At 43.0% G+C, this 15,711-nt stretch overlaps 1 long non-coding RNA gene across 1 annotated transcript in view; it reads right to left on the bottom strand.

The window, feature by feature from the left end:
- LOC127006020 (uncharacterized) overlaps window positions 1-15,711 on the bottom strand; it is a 106,894-nt gene that overhangs the window by 47,928 nt on the left and 43,255 nt on the right. The gene's annotated exons all lie outside the window — the stretch shown is intronic.

The raw sequence follows: 15,711 nt of genomic DNA, 5'->3' as shown, positions 1-15,711 counted from the left end.
TTTCACATATTCTACTCCCTAACCCTTTTCCCACTCCTACCCATGTCACTTTCCCATCCCTTGTTCCCTTCACATATATCCTATTCTTTTACCCTTTTCCCTTTTTCTCTCTCCTATCTACGTCCCATTTCCCTTCCTAGTTCCCCTCACACACAATTCCCTAACCCCTTCCCTGTTCCACCCACCTCCCTTTCCCCTTCCTGCCCCGCTCCCTACACACATATCCTATTCATTAACCCCAACCTACCATCTCCCGCTCCCCTACTCACGGCCCTCACAGCCCACATTCACTCTATGCAATTCAACGGCATCATTATAGGGCGGTCAATTTACGGAAATAAATAGACGAACGACCGATGTATTTGATAAACGCTTAATACTTGTACATAACGTGTGGTGCTTTGCGTTCTGTAAACAATGACGTAATCACCGACCTCTCTATATCACGCTAGAACAGTCACCTCCCCTCCCCCTTTACCCCCTCCCCGGCTGATCCCCTTCCACCCCACCCTCCCATCCTCCCCTCACAAACCAACCCCTAACCCCTCCCCTTCTCTCTCCAACAACCCCCTAACCTCCTCTCCTCTCCTCCACCAATCTCCCCTTTACCTCCTCCCCGGCTGATCCCCCTCCACCCTACCCTCCCATCCTCCCCACCCCCTCCCCTCCCCTCACCATCCCACCCCTAACCCCTCCCCTTCTCTCTCCAGCAACCCCCTGACCCTCTCCTCTCCTCTCCTCCACCAATCTCCCCTTTACCCCTCCCCTTTCCTCCCTTTTATCCCTCTCCCCTCCCTTCTCCCTCAGCAACCCACTCTCCCTTCCCCTACCTACCACCCCCCTCCCTTCACCCCTCACCCCCCTCGCAGTTCGCATCCGCACTACGAGTGAACTAATTTCCCTCAGTATTTACACAACAAATTATTTCACTAAACAGACTCATTAGAGCGTCATATCAGCGCGTCCATATGTCAGGCGGGTACTGATGGCCCTCGATGGCTGTCCGTCACTCCGTAATGACAACGAGTATTAATTTTGACCGCTGATTGATTGTGCGATGGGCGCGGGGCAACTGGCGGGGCGGGGCGGGGCGGGGAAGGGGTGTAGTGGGGCGGGGTGATATACATAGGAATACATAGGAAGAACAGACACCAGAAGACCTGTTGGTCTATGGCGAGGGTGTCTGTTTACTACCGCTACTACTAGTAAACTACGTGTGGTAGGACAGGATAGAATAAATGAAGGCTCCTCCCCACCCACCTCTCCCTCCGGCAACGTGCCGGCAGGAAACAGTTAGCAGAGAACACCATGTACCTTTAAGGAAGAAAGGGACATGGAAATTTTACAGTAAAGAGAGAAATAAGAGGAAATTACTGCCCTTAACTTACACTACTGGTGACCTAAGCTGTGGGGGAAACTAATGTCTTCAGGTTGTACTCGTGCTGCAGGCTGCCTGAGACAAACGAAAAAGGGTCAGTAAACAGTGTATGTAGTTGGGTCATAAAAATAAAAATAAAAATTAATAAATAAATAAAAGCTAGTATTAAATTGGACTGCTCACGATGGGGTGAGATGTAGTTTCAGGGGTTACCGGTAGAGGCTTGATCCTCGTTTACCTTCGGTACAGGGGTACGCTCCAGTATCCTGTTAACCTTACTGTTCCCACACCTCACTGCTTAAAACATATGAAAAAGGGTCAGTAAAATCTTATATCCCTGAAATACTTATCCAATGAAGACTTGAAGCTATTAATACTCTGTGCGCTAACTACTGACGGTGGGAGTCTATTCCAGTGATCGACGACTCTATTATTGAAAGAACTTCTGCGCGCCAATCTGTTACATCGGTTTCCCTTTAACTTCATACTGTTGCTGCCAATCGGATGCTTCACCATTAAGAACTACACGCTGTTCTCTGTCGGTGAGCCAGTCATGAATCCACGCACATAGATGGTCACTAATACCGTGGGAACGCAGTTTTGAAATAAGCCTAGCGTGGGGAACTTTATCAAACGCATTCTGAAAGTCTAGGTAAATTACGTCATATGGGGCTCGGGCGTCCCAACTTGAATAAACGTCGTTGAAAAAAGTTAATAAGTAGGTAAGGCAAAATCGATTACTACGAAATCCATGCTGATTATCAGTTATCAAATCATTTGTTTCTAGGAAAGTGATCATTTTATCCCTGATTATTTTTTCGAATAATTTAATTAGGACAGACGTAAGGCTGATAGGACAATAATTACTGGCTTGTTTTTTATCTCCTTTTTTAAATATCGGGGCAACATTGGCCTTTTTCCACTCTAGAGGCAGACTAACCTGTGCTAATGACTTGTTGAACATTAACTTTATGGGTAATTTTAGCTGTTGACTACATTCTCTTAACACGCGAGGAGATAAATTGTCGGGGCCCGGAGATTTATTTGAATCTATTTTTTGCAGGTACGCACGCACTTCACTGATATCGATTTCGGTCAACGCAAGCTTATGTTCTTCAGGGCCTTGAAAAATAGTCCTCGGGGCTGGGATCGATGTCATGTTCTCTTTTGTGAATAGGCTACTAAAGGCTGAATTTAGGACCGACGCCATGCCTTTATCATCATTAATCGTGTCGCCATTTACTAATAGTGGGCCGATATTATTTTTAACAGTATTTTTGCTTCTTATGTAACTGAAAAATAATCTGGGATTTTTCTTCGCATCAAGTGATATTTTCATCTCATATTCGCGTTTCTGTTTTCTGATTTTCCTTTCGCACTCTCTCTTGATATTGATATAATTAGTATGATCCAGTGAAGTGTGTGACAGAAGGGGGGAGGAGGAGTAGGGCTGTGGTATGCGTGTGTGTGTGTGTGTGTGTGTGTGTGTGTGTGTGTGTGTGTGTGTGTGATGTGCTTTGTAGTATTGCATGTGTCTGTTAGCATAAGGTTGAGTGAGTGAGCTGTTGACGTAATGCTTTCAGGGCTCTCTCTCTCTCTCTCTCTCTCTCTCTCTCTCACTCATGGCATCAGCAGTGTATGGCTCGTCGTTCTATGGGCGGGGGCAGCTAATGCACGTATTTTTCCCTCTTTTTAATGCTCGGAAATGAAGGTTATGAGGATGAGTCCATTCATTGCTGCTGTTGTTGTTGTTGTTGTTGTTGTTGATGTTGTGTTTATTTTTAGTTGTTATTGTTTTAGTGATTGTTGTTGTTGCCATCCCGAAATGTTGGTGATGGTCATGGTTGTGGTGGAGGTGGTTGTGGTGGTGGTGGTTATTTCTGTGTTTGTGTGTGTGTGTGTGTGTGTGTGTGTGTGTGTGTGTGTGTGTGTGTGTTCAAGATAAAGGCAAATTTTGAGTATGTTTTTTATACATATTCTCTCTCTCTCTCTCTCTCTCTCTCTCTCTCTCTCTCTCTCTCTCTCCCCCCCCCCTGAGCATCCTAATTACCCAAAAGCCGTTTGCCTGCCGTTCCTTCGAGTTTTATTCCCTTGTTTGTATTATCATGCAAAGCCGACCACGTTTTTTGGGGGGTGGGGTGCGGGAGGGGAGGAGGAGAGAGGGGAGAACCAAGTAAAGCGATCAAGACGAGTATTAGCGATTCCCCTTCCTGTCTCTCTTTCTCCGTTCTTTTCTTTCATCTATTATCCTTTTATATCTCCTTCTCCTTATCTATGCTTATCTCTTATCCACTCTTTCTCTTTCCGTCTTTTATGTGTTGTCCTTTTCTATCTATAGCTGTCTATTTATCTATTTATCTATCTATCTATTCTCTCATTTTCTTTCTTTCTCCCTCTTCTCTGGTGAACTAAAAACCGAAACTCGATCTTACTTTAAAGGAGAAATCGATGGGCAAGAGGAAGAGGATGAGAGAAAGAGAGGGGGAGGGTTGGACATATAGGCAGGAGAGAGACAAGTACGGGAGAAACATAGGCTGATGGGAGGCTGTAAGGAAGGTAGGTAGACAGACAGAAGGATAATAAAAAGGCTTGCAGGATTTGAAAGAGAAGGAAGAAGAAGAAGAAGAAAAAGAGAGACAAGACATGGAGGATAGAGGAAAACTTAAAAGGCTAGTAGATGGGCAGGAAGGTTGTATAAGGAAGGAGGGAGGAATGGGCGAGAAGGGAACGCGGACGGCTTCATGGCAGAATTTGGTAATATTCCTCCTTTACTGCCTCGAGTTATTACTTGGGCGGGTGAAGGGCATGCTAATGTGTGTCTTAGGTCAAGGTGCCTTATAGTGTGTCCCAGTCTCGCCATCAAGCCAGTCATAGCAACATCAGACAAGCTTCTTCTTACTCGTATACAGCCGAGATGATGTGAGTTCGTGGAGGCTACGTGGGGTGACTATGACAAGTTCTTATGGAGTGCTATTCTGCATTAGTGTCACGGGAGAGCACAAGGGAGTAAATGAAGTTTCTATAGCCACATAAAAGTATTAAACTGATACCGTATTGGAAGAAGAAAAGAGAGGATGTCATACTGAAAGGAAAATTAACCATGTCGTAGATAATGAATAAAAAAGAAGGGAAGAATAAATTTGGTTGCAATATTAGAGGTTGTTATGGACGATGTTCAACTTATTATACTTACATATGTTTGTCAGTACTGTTAGTGTTGTCGTTGTTGTTTCTGTTGTATATTTTGTTGTTGTTGTTATTGTTGATGTTATTGTTGCTCACCTTTCCTCGCTTCTTTTTCATTTCACGTTTTTTTTCTTTTATTGATGGAAGAAATGAATGAAATATATAATGTTATCCTAAGTCCTTTTTTATGGATACTCAAGTCGCTACATGAATACAAAGATTACTCACACACACACACACACACACACACACACACACACACACACACACACACACACACACACCTTTCTAGCCAAAGAGATATACACACGTAGGTGAATTAAGAGAATTATCTCCATTATGCTATTGTAAACACAGGATATCTCTCTCTCTCTCTCTCTCTCTCTCTCTCTCTCTTTCTCTCAGTATATTCATTTTAAAGTGGAAAGAAAAAAAAGAAAATGCATAGAGGACGAGAGAAAGATAGACAAAAAGATAGAGAAAGAAAGGCAGATAAATAATAAAGAAACCACAAAAAAAGATGACACCCACACAATATTTTTCACTTTTTCTCTCATATTAACTTTTTTTTCCTCCTCTGAACTTTTCCTTCCCTCTCTCTTTCCGTCTCCTGTCTATCCCGAGCAACGAACGTCCAATTATGGTTAATGTTCAGTTCCCTCGTGTGTGTGTGTGTGTGTGTGTGTGTGTGTGTGTGTGTGTGTGTGTGTGTGTGTGTGCGCGCGCGGATGAGACTTCCTCCTCCCGCCGTCTGTATAACCTGCCGAGTATACATCCTCCCGTGTGTATAAGCCTAAAATATCACGGAAGATTAGTGGGGATTTGTGAGACATAGAAGGGAGGGAAGGAAGGAAGGAAGGAAGGAAGGCTGGCTGGCGGGTGGCGTCTGGACTGGTATGGGGAGAGGGGTAATGTGTGGGGGTAGGAGGTTGGTGGGTGTGGGGGGGGTATGTGTGTGGAGGGAGGTTATGTTTGTGTGTGTGGGGGGAATATGTGTGTGTGAGGGGGGAATGTGTGTGTGTGAGGGGTGGTTATGAGTGTGTGTGTGGGGGAAATATGTGTGTGTGAGGGGGGAATGTGTGTGTGTGAGGGGTAGTTATGAGTGTGTGTGTTTTGAGAGATAAGAGATAGATAGATAGATAGATAGATAAAGAGATAGTGAGTGCGTGAGTGAGAGAAAGAGAGTAATGTATGACAGTAAAACCTGCATGAATTCCCGATATTTTTTGTTTTATTTTGTGTGAAACTTCGCTTTTGGGAGAGGATAAAGAATGACGAATAAATAATGATATAAAAAAGGAAAAAGTTAGGGAAAGAAACACACACACACACACACACACACACACACACACACACACACACAGGGAAACGCCACCCAGTGTGTATATGGCCAATCCAAACTCAGGTGGGCCTACATAAGCACGCACGCCACCTGAGAGTTATAAAGGTAAGGCAGGCAGGTGAGGAGGCAAATAGTGAGGATGGAGGGGAGGGTGAGGAGGGAGAGAGGAAGTGCAAGGGAGAGGATTGGAGGGCGCGTTACCATATTATCACACGCAGAACATACTCTTTGCCGGTTTCTGGTCCATAAATATTACAAAAGGAAGAACAAAAGGGCTAAACGTGTGTGTAAGAGGAGAAGGTAGAGGAGAGATGAAAACTGAAAAGATATATGTGTGTCAGATTTATAAGACACTTTGGCATCTCACATCAGCTATTTCTAAAGGTCAAAGAGAGGGTCAGTCGGGCTCTAATGAGTGTTTCTTTAGGTTCATGGTACAGAGGAAGGGTCAAACTACCACCAGGGTCATAAAACTACTACTGGAAATGCCCACAACTCCAATGAAAACCTTGTCATATAAGTTCTTGGGCGACGAAATGTTTTATAAATAGAGCCTAATATAATAAGTTATATAATAGTAGAAGACAAAACCTTTAAAATTGTTGAAGAGATTATTGGTAGATAGACAGATAGATAGAAAGACAGATAGAAAGAAATGCGTAACAATTGAAATAATAATGGCAAGGAAAAAAATGAACAGAAAAAGAACTGAATGATAAAATAGAAAAAAATACAGAATAGTTAATTAAAAACGATGAACCCGACATATACGTAAGGCTTCGAAGAGGAGGGCGGAATTATTGTTATTTTTCAACGTATATTTTGTTTGTTTATTTTTGGTATTACGAGTTGCAAAATAAAACAACCGGTGGCAATGATAACAAGCCATTACCACGACGCACACCCACACGCACACACACACACACACACACACACACACACACACACACACACACACACACACACAGATTGAGCACGTTGATGAAACAGAGAGAGTGAGAGAAAGGCAAAACAATGATAATAAAAAAATACTACCAAATCAAAGTGCTGGAAAAATACAAATATTGAAAACCCATTATTCTGACCCTATAAAAAAGAAAATTGAGGTGCAAAATGTTGTTAGTTTTGTTGAATAAGTGACAGCAGTGAATCCTTTGTCGAGAGAGAGAGAGAGAGAGAGAGAGAGAGAGAGAGAGAGAGAGAGAGAGAGAGAGAGAGAGAGAGAGAGAGAGAGAGAGAGAGAGAGAGAGAGAGAGAGAGAGAGAGAGAGAGAGAGAGAGAGAGAGAGAGAGAGAAGATGAATGAATGAGAGAAAGAGAGAAAGAATGAGAAAGAGAAAGAGAAAGAAAGAAAAAAAGAAAGACATACTGAAAAAAAGATAGAAAATTAGAAAGAAAAATTAAGAAATAAAAAAAATAGAGAAAAAAATAAAACGAGAAAAAAATAGAGGGAGAATGCGCAATAAAAAAGAGAGAATATTACCCCGATAGTTGACAAAGCCTTTTCCCCCACTAACTACGTCACTTTATTTTCGTTTGAAGCCGCGCCAGCAACAACAGGCAACACATTAAGTCATCACCGCGCTCCAAACTGTTCCACCATCCCCATATAAGTGACGGAGCGGTATAGATGAAGCAATCTGTACAGGGGAATGGAAGCCTCTGTGAATGTAACAAACTCCCCATAAACTCTATAGAATCGATGTTCCTGTAATCCCGGAGAATTGAATCGCATGTAAATCCCGGGAAAATATATATTCGGAGTCCTAAAATATGCCTTTAATCCTCACAACAGTATTAAATTTAGATGAAGCGCTGTAATTGTGTTGTGGCGGCGGGACTTGTTGAAATGAAATGAATATGGAGGAGAAAAAATAGATTGAAAAAAATATAGATAGGGGAGTTTAAACCTATATTTTTTTCTATGGTATTGAAATTTGAATGAAAATGAGAGGAAATATGGAGGAGAAAAAATGGATTGGAAAAAAATGATATGGATAGGGAGTTGAAACCTATATTTTTTCCTATGGTACTGAAATTTCAATAAAAATGAGAGGAGATATACAACAAATGATGGAATAGGAAAGAATTGTTTGGCACTGAAACACGTAACTTGAATTAACTAAAACGATGGCGGCTGAACAACAACAACAAAAAAAAATAAAAACAGTGAAATATAGTATGTAGAAAATAAATACGAAGTGCAACGTTTGAAAAAAAAAAAGATATACAAGATGAAAATTGAAAAATATAAATAAAAACGAAAAAAAAGATTGAGGAGCAGGATAATAATAATAATAGGCATAAAAATAACCAAAACGTAAGAAAACAAGTAAAAAAAAAAAAAAGAGAAAGATAAGAGACATATGTACTTAGAAGAAAACAAGAGCAATGGCAAAAAAAAAAATAGACAGATGGATAGAGAAAGAAAAAATTACTAGACCGATACAGACAGGCAAAAAAAAAAAAAAAAAAAAATCAAACCAATACAAAAAAAGAAAAAGATGTGAAAAAAAAGAACAATAAGCCATAAAAGGGGACGAGGCAAAGGAGATGATGTCCATATTATACAGGAAGGAATCAAGGCTGGGAAAAGGCTTCAAGAGGAACAGGTAAAGAGACAGGTAAAAACACACACAAAAAGATAAGACAGAATTGACAGGTGTGTATAATGAGTGAGACGGTGTGGCAAGAGATGAGAAAACATTGATATAGTATGTGTGTGTGTGTGTGTATGAGGGGAAGGGGGAAGCACACATACACAATCATTTTTATATCTATGTATCTAAATAGGCAGGTGAGTATAATGAGTGACGTTTTGACAAGAGATAAAAAAAACGGTGATATGATATGTGTATGTGTGTATAAGAGGGGAAGGGGGAACCACACACACACTATCCTTTTTATCTCTATGTATCTAAACACACACGTAAACACACACACACACACACACACATGCGCCAATATGTATGTGAATTATACGGGGAAATGTTTAATATCGAATAGGAAATTAAACGTTTGCCAGAAGTTAAAATCCCATGTATTGAAAGGCTTGATGCATCTGACAACAAAATTAATGGATAGGGAAACGAAAATATCCATAACGCGGCGCGGCACAAACAATTAACCTATTGAAACATACATCAAACGCCGCCTTGCCGCCCGTCCGTCCGGGGAGAGGAGCGTACAAAGAAAGGGGTGGGAGAGGGAGATGGGAGGATGGGTAAGAGGAGGAGAGAGAGAGAGGAAGGGATGGGGATGAAGGAGAGAGGAAGCAAGGCGGAGGATAGGAGAGACAGAAAGAGAGGGATGGGTATGGAGAGGAAGGGTAAGGAATGGATATTGGGAGGTAAAACAAGAGGAGGAGAGGAAAATAAAGGGAATGGGAGGAGAATGGCAAGCAGCAGAAAGGAAAGGGAGGAGAGGAAACTGAAGGGAATGTGAGGGGAATGGTAACGAACAGGAAGGAAAGGGAGGAAAAAGAATAGTGAGAAAAGGGAAAGGGGAAGAAAGGGCATTGAAGTGGGAGAAGGAGGAGAATTAAAAGGAAAAAGGAGAGGGATGGAGAGGAAAAGTAAGAGGAGGGAGGGGATAGGGAGGAACAGGAAGGCGAAACCAGGAGGGTGGAGAGGTAAAGGAAGGGAAAGGGAGGGGAAATGGGAGGAAAAAGGGGAAAGGGGGAGGAGGAGAGATAAAAAGAAAAAGGAGAGGGATGGAAAGGAAAAGTAAGAGGAGGGAGGGGATAAGGAGGAGCAGGAAGGAGAAACCAGGAGGGTGGACAGGTAGAGGAAGGGAAAGGGAGGGGAATAGGGAGGAAAAAGAAGGGGAAAAGAAGGGGATGGGGAGTAAATAAAAGAGAGAAGGAGGAGGATGTAGCAAGGGAGGAGGGGACAGCAATATATATAAATTAAAAGCATTTGTCGAGTAATAAACAAATAAACTCTCTCTCTCTCTCTCTCTCTCTCTCTCTCTCTCTCTCTCTCTCTCTCTCTCTCTCAGTTAAAAGTCTCTTTCCCAAAACGATACGGAAATTATCCTATTCTCGCCGTGAGGAGGAGGAGGAGGAGGAGGAGGAAGAGAATGAAAAAGAGGAGGAGAAAGTGGAGGAGGAGAAGGAGGAAGAACATGATAAGGGCAATTTTTCTACCTCAGTTTCCTCTCTATATTTTTTCGCCATCTGTTCAATTCATCAAAACACACAGCTTACACACGAATGGAAATAAAAACGCAAATACAATCTATGCCTCAATCTTATCATCGGCAGCACGCACGAAACCTTTATCACACCACTCAAAAAGAAGAAACACGAGGAAGAACAAGACGAAAAGCGCCGAGTAGTAGTAACTCAGTGCCTTTATCATAGAGCCAACCAGCCAACCTCTGAGCTACGTCAAAGTGAACTGTCGGACACGCCAACTGATGATATATTTTCCTGACGTGATTTTTCGTGAGCTCTTTTACTCGAGAATCTTGAAAGGCGAGGGAAGGAAAGAGCGTGGAGCAAGATGGAAGAAAATCACATCTCTAGGGAAGAAAGAGAGGAGATGAAGGGGAGAAAGGGGGAGGAGGAGAGGTAGAGAGGAGATAGAGGAGTGCGGCGTGATACCAGAGATGATGAAGGAGGGACGCAGATGAAGATGGGACGAGCAGAAAGGGGAAGGAATGCTGATAAAAGGGAAATTTAAGACAGTCCCTAGACACTGCCTTAAAAGCTGATTAAAAGAGAGAGAGAGAGAGAGAGAGAGAGAGAGAGAGAGAGAGAGAGAGAGAGAGAGAGAGAGAGAGAGAGAGAGAGAGAGAGAGAGAGAGAGAGAGAGAGAGAGAGAGAGAGAGAGAGAGAGATAGAGAGAGAGAGAGAGACAAATATAGATAGAGAGAGAGAGGAAAAGGAAAAAAAGAATAAATTAATAAATGAAAAGAATAAAGAAAAAAATAGAAAAACAAAACAAAAAAAGGAGACGAAAACGAGAGCAAAAGTGAGAGAAAGTGAGAGAGCGAGAGAGAGAGAGTGAAAGTGTATAACAAGCCACGCTCAAAAACACGTATCGCTCGGCATTTGTCACGCGTTTCATCGAGGCCGCGGCGTGCGTTGAAGAGCCATCAGCCTGCAGTTATAATTAGAGACAGGCCATGGAAATTCGATACTCGACCATCCCAACCTGCCACGGTCTCCCCCTCGCCCCGCTGCCGCCCCCCTTCCCCCACGTCCCTTGCCACCCCGCCCCCTTCCTGTCCCTCATCTCTCTGTCCCCTCCTACTTCAATGCCCCCTCCTTGCTCCCCCCCCCCCCAACACACACACCACCATCCCCCTACTACAGTGCTCTCTCCCTGTTCCATTCTCCCTCTGTCCCTCCCTACTTCAATGTCCCCTCCATATCTCTCCTCCTGCTCCCTACCTATGCTACAGTGTCCCCTTTCTGCCTCTCTTTCCTCCATCCTCCCGCCTACTTTGCTAACCTATCTCCTCCATGTCTTTCCTTACCTTTACCTCTCATCCTGCTCACCTGTTCCCTTTCACCTGCTTCCCTCCGCTCCCTTAAACGTTTGGCCATCATTCTGCTTTCTGATCCCTTGCCTATCACATTTCCTGTTTATCCACTTCACATTCTACCACTCCTGTTTGCAACGTGTCTCCCCCTCCCCTTCCGACTCATCCATCTCCCCTTCGCAATGCCTCCTATCCTTCCCCTGCCACCCTGCCGCCTTCCCTGCCAGTCTCTCATCCCTCCGGTTTTTAATATGGTGCGTAGAGTTGCTCGCCGCGCCGCCAACTATTTTGATATTGATAAAAACACGGGAAAGAGAATGCAAGGAAAAATATAAAGGGTCAAATAAAACGCTCAACACGGAGAGTTGCTGGACTTGTATGGGTAAAGCTTTTATTTTTTGTGCCCTTTTTCCCTTTAATATTCTCTATAATACAAAAAAAAGTGTAGGTGTTTTTTTGTGCGGGAAAACAATTGTATATACAGTCAACAAACACATTGACCTTTTTATGGTGGAATATATATTGACGTTATTATTATGATTATTTTATGTGTGTGCGAGTGTGTGTGTGTGTGTGTGTGTGTGTGTGTGTGTGTGTGTGTGTGTGTGTGTGTGTGTGTGTGTGTGTTAATATCCACTCGCTGAGACGCTGGCAAACACACACACACACACACATACATACACACACAAACACACACCACGCAAAAATAAAGAGTATATATATTTTTTTCAGCGTGTAAATATAACTTTGATAGTCCGTCAAACATTTTCTGCTTCCTCGACTTCGGAGAAAACAATGATATAAAATCAGGTCTTTAGTTAATCCTTCCTTCCTGCAGGGTATTATGGCTTCCCTCTTCCTCTTCTGACATCCTTCCTCCTTTTCCTTCATACCTCCCTCCTCCATCCTTCCCCCTCTTCTTTCATTATTCCCTCCTTCCTTCATTTTCTCTTCATTCCTCCATTCATCTCTCCTTTCCTCCCTTTTCCCTCTCCTTCTTCACCTTTTATCCATGCTTCCCCCTTGCCTTTCCTCCCTCTATTCTTATTATTCCTCCCTTTCCACCTTCTCCTTTCTCCTCATCCATTTCTTCGTCTCTCCTTTCCTTCTTCTTCCTCTCCTTTTCCTTCCTCGTCCTCTCCTTTTCCTTTCTTCATCTATTCCTCACTCCTCTTCTTCTCTCCCTCCTCTCCATCCCTCCCCTCAGCCCCTCCTACCCCCTCATTTTCTTCGTTCCTTGTTCTCTCCTACTTCGATCATCTCATTCTCTTCGCTTCCCTCCTCTCCTCCTCCTCCTATGAGAGACCCACGTAACCAACTTTACTCTTCAGAGGTCAAGGGCAGAGAGAGAGAGAGAGAGAGAGAGAGAGAGAGAGAGAGAGAGAGAGAGAGAGAGAGAGAGAGAGAGAGAGAGAGAGAGAGAGAGAGAGAGAGAGAGAGAGAGAGAGAGAGAGAGAGAGAGAGAGAGAGAGAGAGAGAGAGAGAGAGAGAGAGAGAGAGCGAGAGAGAGAGAGAGAGAGAGATTGATTGAAACTTTTATTCACAAACACATCTGTGAAAAAGACTTCACGGCCCCTGAGAGAGAGAGAGAGAGAGAGAGAGAGAGAGAGAGAGAGAGAGAGAGAGAATGAATAATAATGAAAAAATCTAGTTCGGTACTCTCTCTCTCTCTCTCTCTCTCTCTCTCTTTTCCTTATATTCGTCGATCTATTTATGGGTGTGGAGGAAATATTTGATCCTACAATACATCAGTCATCAATCTTCTCTCTTCCCTCCAAATTAATCACCGCATTCGTCTTCATGATTCTCTCGTTTATTCTCTCCCTTGTCTCCTCCTCCTCCTCTCCCTTTTCTCTCTTTCTCTTTTTCTCTCTCTCTCGCTCGCTCTCTCTTTTTGCGCCCCGGCCTTAAACGTTTATTTTTTTTTGTCTGTTTTATTCTCTCCCGATTATTCTTCTGTTTAGCCCTGTTTTTTTCTCTCGTTTTTCTCCGTATTCTGTTCTTCCTTCCCGTTTCTTCTCCCGTTTATCCTCCCGTTTATTCTCCCTTTCATTCTCTCGTTTTTTTCTCCCTTTTCTCCTCATGTTTTCTGTTTCTCTCTCCAGTTCCTTCTCCTGTTTATTTTCCCGTTTATCCTCCTGTTTATTCTCCCTTTTATTCTCTCATTTTTTCTCCCTTTTCTCCTCTTTTTTTTCTGTTTCTCTCTCCAGTTCCTTCTCCTGTTTATTTTCCCGTTTATCCTCCTGTTTATTCTCCCGTTTATTCACCCGTCTTCTCCTCTTTTTTTTTCTATTTCTCTCTCCCTCTCTGGCTCTCCTTTTCCACCCCGGTCTTAAACGTCTTTTTTTTTTTTGGTTTTATTTTGCTTTTTATTTTTTACTCATCCGTGCTTTCATTTTCTCGTCAAATTTCTGGTTCTTTTTCTCTTTTTTTTTTATTATTGGTCGTGGTCTCAAGTTCTCTTTTTTGCGGGTTTTTTTTTTTTTGCCTCTTCATCGTCTTTTGTTTGAGATTCCTCTTTCGCTTCATTTGACGTTTATATCTTTTCATCTTTTTTCTCCTCGTCTCTTCCTCTCTCTCCCTCTCCCTCTCCCTCTCCCTCCCTCTCTCTCTCCCCCCTTCTCTCTCTCTCATACTGAACAACCCAACGTTACTGTTAGCGTTAGTTTTCCTGGGCCCATCAATTCCTTTATCCACGGCAATAAAAATAAATACGGATTAATAGCGAATTTGGAGAACTTTGGAAATATGCGTCAGTAATAAGAGTTAATGGGCAAGGAGGAGTTAGAGGGCGGCCCCATTATCGGAAGAAATAGACCGTTTATGATGGGGTGGCGTTGGGGTATGAGGGGTGGGGAGGGGGAGAGGGAGGTAGGGTGTGTGTCGGGGGAAGGGATTTAGATTATGTGTGTGTTTGTGTGTGTGTGTGTGTGTGTGTGTGTGTGTGTGTGTGTGTGTGTGTGTTAGAGAGAGAGAGAGAGAGAGAGAGAGAGAGAGAGAGATATTGATTAAAGGGTTGTGTCCGCTGATTTCTTTCATCCTCTCTCTCGCTCTCGCTCTCTCTCGGTATCGATCTGGACGTCATTCATCCTGACATCCCATTGGACAAACCTTTAAGAATTTTCATGATGTATTGACGCACACTTTCCTCTTTTTGATTATTTTTTATTGTATTTTTCTTGCTCTTTTTTATTTTAAGACAGCTGACGAAATTGCAGCTTATTAATGAAGGGAAAGGAATGGAAGGGTAGGGAAAGGAAGGGAAGGGATGGGATGGGATGGGATGGGATGGGAAGGGAACTGATGGGATGGGACAGGATGGGAAGGGATAGGATGGGATAGGATGGAAAGGGATGGGATGGGATGGGAAGGAATGGGATGGGATGGGAAGGGATGGGATGGGTTGGGAAGGGATGGGATGGGATGGGATGGAATGGGATGGGAAGGATTGGGATGGGATGGGATGGGATGGGAAGGGAAGGGAAAGCTTGGGAAGGGATGGGATGGGAAGGGATGGGATGGGATGGTATGGGATGGGATGGGATGGGATGGGATGGGAAGGGAAGGAAAGAGAAAGGGAGAAAGGTATGGAAGGGAATGGAAGGGAAAAGGAAGCAAAGGGAAGAGAAGGGAAGGGAAGGGAAGGGAAGGGAAAGGAAAGGGAAGGAAAGGGAAGGAAGGAATTAGAAAGCAGGAAAGGAGAATGGAACGGAGACCAAGACTGAGTACATTAAACCGGATAGAGGAGAGAAAAAAGTATGGAAAGGAAACGGAAGGAAAGGCTTGAGAAAGGAAAGGAGAAGGATGGGACGAAAATTAAAATAAATACAAAAAAAATGAAAGAGGAATAGAAAGACAAGGGAAGGAGAGGAGAGGAGAAAAGTGGGATAGGGGAAGGTGAAAGGGTAAAAGGAGAAAACAGGTAATAAAGGAAAGATATGGAAGGAAAAGGGGAAGAAAGGAAGGAGAGGTAAAGCAGAGGAAAAGAAAAAAGAGAAAAGGTGTAAAATGGGACGAATGACAGAAGGGGAAAGAAAGGAGTGCAAGGTAAAAGAAAAAGGGAAATGAAAAATGATGGGAAATGAAGAACACGAATAAAAACACAAACACGAAAGAAAAGAAAAAAAGAAAGGAAAGTGAACGAGTGGATGGAAAGGGAAAAGAAAACGGCCAGAAGAAAACGTAGTCAGTAGATAGACCACCAAGAAAAAGAAAAAGGGAAGGGAAAGGAAGGAATGGCGAGAAGGAAAAGGAAAGTGAGAAACATGGGGAAAGAAAACACGAACGATGAAGGAAAGGGAAGCGAAAGAATGCAT

Source organism: Eriocheir sinensis, chromosome 31, assembly GCF_024679095.1.
Source record: "Eriocheir sinensis breed Jianghai 21 chromosome 31, ASM2467909v1, whole genome shotgun sequence".
NCBI classification, from domain to species: domain Eukaryota; kingdom Metazoa; phylum Arthropoda; class Malacostraca; order Decapoda; family Varunidae; genus Eriocheir; species Eriocheir sinensis.
Note: the sequence above shows the minus strand (reverse complement) of the source record. Positions and strands in the feature narration are given on the sequence as shown.